Below are 6,720 nucleotides of genomic sequence, written 5' to 3' on the forward strand. Positions count from 1 at the left end.
CAATGTATGGGCCGCAGGGAGGACCTCATAGAGACCAGTACAATGTATGGGCCGCAGGGAGGACCTCATAGAGACCAGTACACTGTATGGGCCGCAGGGAGGACCTCATAGAGACCAGTACAATGTATGGGCCGCAGGGAGGACCTCATAGAGACCAGTACAATGTATGGGCCGCAGGGAGGACCTCATAGAGACCAGTACAATGTATGGGCCGCAGGGAGGACCTCATAGAGACCAGTACACTGTATGGGCCGCAGGGAGGACCTCATAGAGACCAGTACAATGTATGGGCCGCAGGGAGGACCTCATACAGACCAGTACAATGTATGGGCCGCAGGGAGGACCTCATAGAGACCAGTACAATGTATGGGCCGCAGGGAGGACCTCATAGAGACCAGTACAATGTATGGGCCGCAGGGAGGACCTCATAGAGACCAGTACATGTATGGGCCGCAGGGAGGACCTCATAGAGACCAGTACACTGTATGGGCTGCAGGGAGGACCTCATAGAGACCAGTACAATGTATGGGCCGCAGGGAGGACCTCATAGAGACCAGTGCAATGTATGGGCCGCAGGGAGGACCTCATAGAGACAGGGCAATGTATGGGCCGCAGGGAGGACCTCATAGAGACCAGTGCAATGTATGGGCCGCAGGGAGGACCTCATAGAGACCAGTACAATGTATGGGCCGCAGGGAGGACCTCATAGAGACCAGTACAATGTATGGGCCGCAGGGAGGACCTCATAGAGACCAGTACAATGTATGGGCCGCAGGGAGGACCTCATAGAGACCAGTACAATGTATGGGCCGCAGGGAGGACCTCATAGAGACCAGTACAATGTATGGGCCGCAGGGAGGACCTCATAGAGACCAGTACAATGTATGGGCCGCAGGGAGGACCTCATAGAGACCAGTACACTGTATGGGCCTGCAGGGAGGACCTCATAGAGACCAGTACAATGTATGGGCGCAGGGAGGACCTCATAGAGACCAGGACAATGTATGGGACGCAGGGAGGACCTTATAGAGACCAGTACAATGTATGGGCCGCAGGGAGGACCTCATAGAGACCAGTACAATGTATGGGCCACAGGGAGGACCTCATAGAGACCAGTACAATGTATGGGCCGCAGGGAGGACCTCATAGAGACCAGTACAATGTATGGGCCGCAGGGAGGACCTCATAGAGACCAGTACAATGTATGGGCCGCAGGGAGGACCTCATAGAGACCAGTACAATGCAGGACCTCATAGAGACCAGTACAATGTATGGGCCGCAGGGAGGACCTCATAGAGACCAGTACACTGTATGGGCCGCAGGGAGGACCTCATAGAGACCAGTACAATGTATGGGCCGCAGGGAGGACCTCATAGAGACCAGTACACTGTATGGGCTGCAGGGAGGACCTCATAGAGACCAGTTCAATGTATGAGCTGCAGGGAGGACCTCATAGAGACCAGTACAATGTATGGGCCGCAGGGAGGACCTTATAGAGACAAGTACAATGTATGGGCCGCAGGGAGGACCTCATAGAGACCAGTACAATGTATGGGCCGCAGGGAGGACCTCATAGAGACCAGTACAATGTATGGGCCGCAGGGAGGACCTCATAGAGACCAGTACACTGTATGGGCCGCAGGGAGGACCTCATAGAGACCAGTACAATGTATGGGCCGCAGGGAGGACCTCATAGAGACCAGTACAATGTATGGGCCGCAGGGAGGACCTCATAGAGACCAGTACAATGTATGGGCCGCAGGGAGGACCTCATAGAGACCAGTACACTGTATGGGCTGCAGGGAGGACCTCATAGAGACCAGTACAATGTATGGGCCGCAGGGAGGACCTCATACAGACCAGTACAATGTATGGGCCGCAGGGAGGACCTCATAGAGACCAGTACAATGTATGGGCCGCAGGAGGACCTCATAGAGACCAGTACAATGTATGGGCCGCAGGGAGGACCTCATAGAGACCAGTACAATGTATGGGCCGCAGGGAGGACCTATAGAGACCAGTACAATGTATGGGCCGCAGGGAGGACCTCATAGAGACCAGTACAATGTATGGGCGCAGGGAGGACCTCATAGAGACCAGTACAATGTATGGCTGCAGGGAGGACCTCATAGAGACCAGTACAATGTATGGGCTGCAGGGAGGACCTCATAGGGACCAGTACATTCTAGACGCCTCACTACTGACCAGTCTACAATGTATGGCTGCAGGGAGGACCTCATAGAGACCAGTACAATGTATGGGCCGCAGGGAGGACCTCATAGAGACCAGTACAATGTATGGGCCGCAGGGAGGACCTCATAGAGACCAGTACAATGTATGGGCCGCAGGGAGGACCTCATAGAGACCAGTACAATGTATGGGCCGCAGGGAGGACCTCATAGAGACCAGTACAATGTATGGGCCGCAGGGAGGACCTCATAGAGACCAGTACAATGTATGGGCCGCAGGAGGACCTCATAGAGACCAGTACAATGTATGGGCCGCAGGGAGGACCTCATAGAGACCAGTACAATGTATGGGCCGCAGGGAGGACCCTCATAGAGACCAGTTACAATGTATGGGCCGCAGGGAGGACCTCATAGAGACCAGTACAATGTATGGGCTGCAGGGAGGACCTCATAGAGACCAGTACAATGTATGGCTGCAGGGAGGACCTCATAGAGAACCAGTACAATGTATGGGCTGCAGGGAGGACCTCATAGGACCAGTACATTCTAGACGCCTCACTACTGACCAGTCTACAATGTATGGGCTGCAGGGAGGACCTCATAGAGACCAGTACAATGTATGGGCCGCCAGGGAGGACCTCATAGAGACCAGTACAATGTATGGGCCGCAGGGAGGACCTCATAGAGACCAGTACAATGTATGGGCCGCAGGGAGGACCTCATAGAGACCAGTACAATGTATGGGCCGCAGGGAGGACCTCATAGAGACAGTACAATGTATGGGCCGCAGGAGGGATCTAGAGACGAGTACCATGTTGGGCCGCAGGAGGACCTCATAGAGACCGAGTACAATGTATGGGCCGCAGGGAGGACCTCATAGAGACCAGTACAATGTATGGGCCGCAGGGAGGACCTCATAGAGACCAGTACAATGTATGGGCCGCAGGGAGGACCTCATAGAGACCAGTACAATGTATGGGCCGCAGGGAGGACCTCATAGAGAACCAGTACAATGTATGGGCCGCAGGGAGGACCTCATAGAGACCAGTACAATGTATGGGCCGCAGGGAGGACCTCATAGAGACCAGTACAATGTATGGGCCGCAGGAGGACCTCATAGAGACCAGTACAATGTATGGGCCGCAGGAGGACCTCATAGCAGACCAGTACACTGTATGGGCCGCAGGGAGGACCTCATAGAGACCAGTACAATGTATGGGCCGCAGGGAGGACCTCATACAGACCAGTACAATGTATGGGCCGCAGGGAGGACCTCATAGAGACCAGTACAATGTATGGGCCGCAGGGAGGACCTCATAGAGACCAGTACAATGTATGGGCCGCAGGGAGGACCTCATAGAGACCAGTACAATGTATGGGCCGCAGGGAGGACCTCATAGAGACCAGTACAATGTATGGGCTGCAGGGAGGACCTCATAGAGACCAGTACAATGTATGGGCCGCAGGGAGGACCTCATAGAGACCAGTACAATGTAGGGCTGGCAGGGAGGACCTCATAGAGACCAGGACAATGTATGGGCGCAGGAGGACCTCATAGAGACCAGTACATTCTAGACGCCTCACTACTGACCAGTCTACAATGTATGGGCTGCAGGGAGGACCTCATAGAGACCAGTAAATGTATGGGCCACAGGGAGGACCTCATAGAGACCAGTACAATGTATGGGCCGCAGGGAGGACCTCATAGAGACCAGTACAATGTATGGGCCGCAGGGAGGACCTCATAGAGACCAGTACAATGTAGGGGCCGCAAGGGAGGACCTCATAGAGACCAGTACAATTTATGGCCGCAGGGAGGACCTCATAGAGACCAGTGCACTGTATGGGCCGCAGGGAGGACCTCATAGAGACCAGTACACTGTATGGGCCGCAGGGAGGACCTCATAGAGACCAGCTACAATGTATGGGCCGCAGGGAGGACCTCATAGAGACCAGTACAATGTATGGGCCGCAGGGAGGACCTCATAGAGGACCAGTCAATGTATGGGCCGCAGGGAGGACCTCATAGAGACCAGTACAATGTATGGGCCGCAGGGAGGACCTCATAGAGACCAGTACAATGTATGGGCCCGCAGGGAGGACCTCATAGAGACCAGTACAATGTATGGGCCGCAGGGGAGGACCTCATAGAGCCAGTACAATGTATGGGCCGCAGGGAGGACCTCATAGAGACCAGTACAATGTATGGGCCGCAGGGAGGACCTCATAGAGACCAGTACAATGTATGGGCCGCAGGGAGGACCTCATAGAGACCAGTACAATGTATGGGCCGCAGGGAGGACCTCATAGAGACCAGTACACTGTATGGGCCGCAGGGAGGACCTCATAGAGACCAGTACAATGTATGGGCCGCAGGGAGGACCTCATAGAGACCAGTACAATGTATGGGCCGCAGGGAGGACCTCATAGAGACCAGTACACTGTATGGGCCGCAGGGAGGACCTCATAGAGACCAGTACACTGTATGGGCCGCAGGGAGGACCTCATAGAGACCAGTACAATGTATGGGCCGCAGGGAGGACCTCATAGAGACCAGTACAATGTATGGGCCGCAGGGAGGACCTCATAGAGGACCAGTACAATGTATGGGCCGCAGGGAGGACCTCATAGAGACCAGTACAATGTATGGGCCGCAGGGAGGACCTCATAGAGACCATACAATGTATGGGCCGCAGGGAGGACCTCATAGAGACCAGTACACTGTATGGGCCGCAGGGAGGACCTCATAGAGACCAGTACAATGTATGGGCCCGCAGGGAGGACCTCATAGAGACCAGTACAATGTATGGGCCGCAGGGAGGACCTCATAGAGACCAGTACAATGTATGGGCCGCAGGGAGGACCTCATAGAGACCAGTACAATGTATGGGCCGCAGGGAGGACCTCATAGAGACCAGTACACTGTATGGGCCGCAGGGAGGACCTCATAGAGACCAGTACTGTATGGGCCGCAGGGAGGACCTCATAGAGACCAGCAATGTATGGGCCGCAGGGAGGACCTCATAGAGACCAGTACAATGTATGGGCCGCAGGGAGGACCTCATAGAGACCAGCAATGTATGGGCCGCAGGGAGGACCTCATAGAGACCAGTACAATGTATGGGCCGCAGGGAGGACCTCATAGAGACCAGTACTGTATGGGCCGCAGGGAGGACCTCATAGAGACCAGTCAATGTATGGGCCGCAGGGAGGACCTCATAGAGACCAGTACAATGTATGGGCCGCAGGGAGGACCTCATAGAGACCAGTACAATGTATGGGCCGCAGGGAGGACCTCATAGAGACCAGTACAATGTATGGGCCGCAGGGAGGACCTCATAGAGACCAGCAATGTATGGGCCGCAGGGAGGACCTCATAGAGACCAGTACAATGTATGGGCCGCAGGGAGGACCTCATAGAGACCAGTACAATGTATGGGCCGCAGGGAGGACCTCATAGAGACCAGTGCAATGTATGGGCCGCAGGGAGGACCTCATAGAGACCAGTTGCAATGTATGGGCCGCAGGGAGGACCTCATAGAGACCAGTGCAAGTATGGGGCCGCAGGAGGACCTCATAGAGACCAGTGCAATGTATGGGCCGCAGGGAGGACCTCATAGAGACCAGTGCAATGTATGGGCCGCAGGGAGGACCTCATAGAGACCAGTGCAATGTATGGGCCGCAGGGAGGACCTCATAGAGACAGTGCAATGTATGGGCCGCAGGGAGGACCTCATAGAGACCAGTGCACTGTATGGGCCGCAGGGAGGACCTCATAGAGACCAGTGCAATGTATGGGCCGCAGGGAGGACCTCATAGAGACCAGTGCAATGTATGGGCCGCAGGGAGGACCTCATAGAGACCAGTGCAATGTATGGGCGCAGGGAGGACCTCATAGAGACCAGTGCAATGTATGGGCCGCAGGGAGGACCTCATAGAGACCAGTGCAATGTATGGGCCGCAGGGAGGACCTTAATAGAGACCAGTGCAATGTATGGGCCGCAGGGAGGACCTCATAGAGACCAGTGCAATGTATGGGACCGCAGGGAGGACCTCATAGAGACCAGTGCAATGTATGGGCCGCAGGGAGGACCTCATAGAGACCAGTGCAATGTATGGGGCCGCAGGGAGGACCTCATAGAGACCATGCAATGTATGGGCCGCAGGGAGGACCTCATAGAGACCAGTACAATGTATGGGCCGCAGGGAGGACCTCATAGAGACCAGTACAATGTATGGGCCGCAGGGAGGACCTCATAGAGACCAGTACAATGTATGGGCCCGCAGGGAGGACCTCATAGAGACCAGTACAATGTATGGGCCGCAGGGAGGACCTCATAGAGACCAGTACAATGTATGGGCCGCAGGGAGGACCTCATAGAGACCAGTACAATGTATGGGCCGCAGGGAGGACCTCATAGAGACCAGTACAATGTATGGGCCGCAGGGAGGACCTCATAGAGACCAGTACAATGTATGGGCCGCAGGGAGGACCTCATAGAGACCAGTACAATGTATGGGCCGCAGGGAG

This window comes from Bufo gargarizans, chromosome 4 (genome assembly GCF_014858855.1).
Source record: "Bufo gargarizans isolate SCDJY-AF-19 chromosome 4, ASM1485885v1, whole genome shotgun sequence".
NCBI classification, from domain to species: Eukaryota; Metazoa; Chordata; class Amphibia; order Anura; family Bufonidae; genus Bufo; species Bufo gargarizans.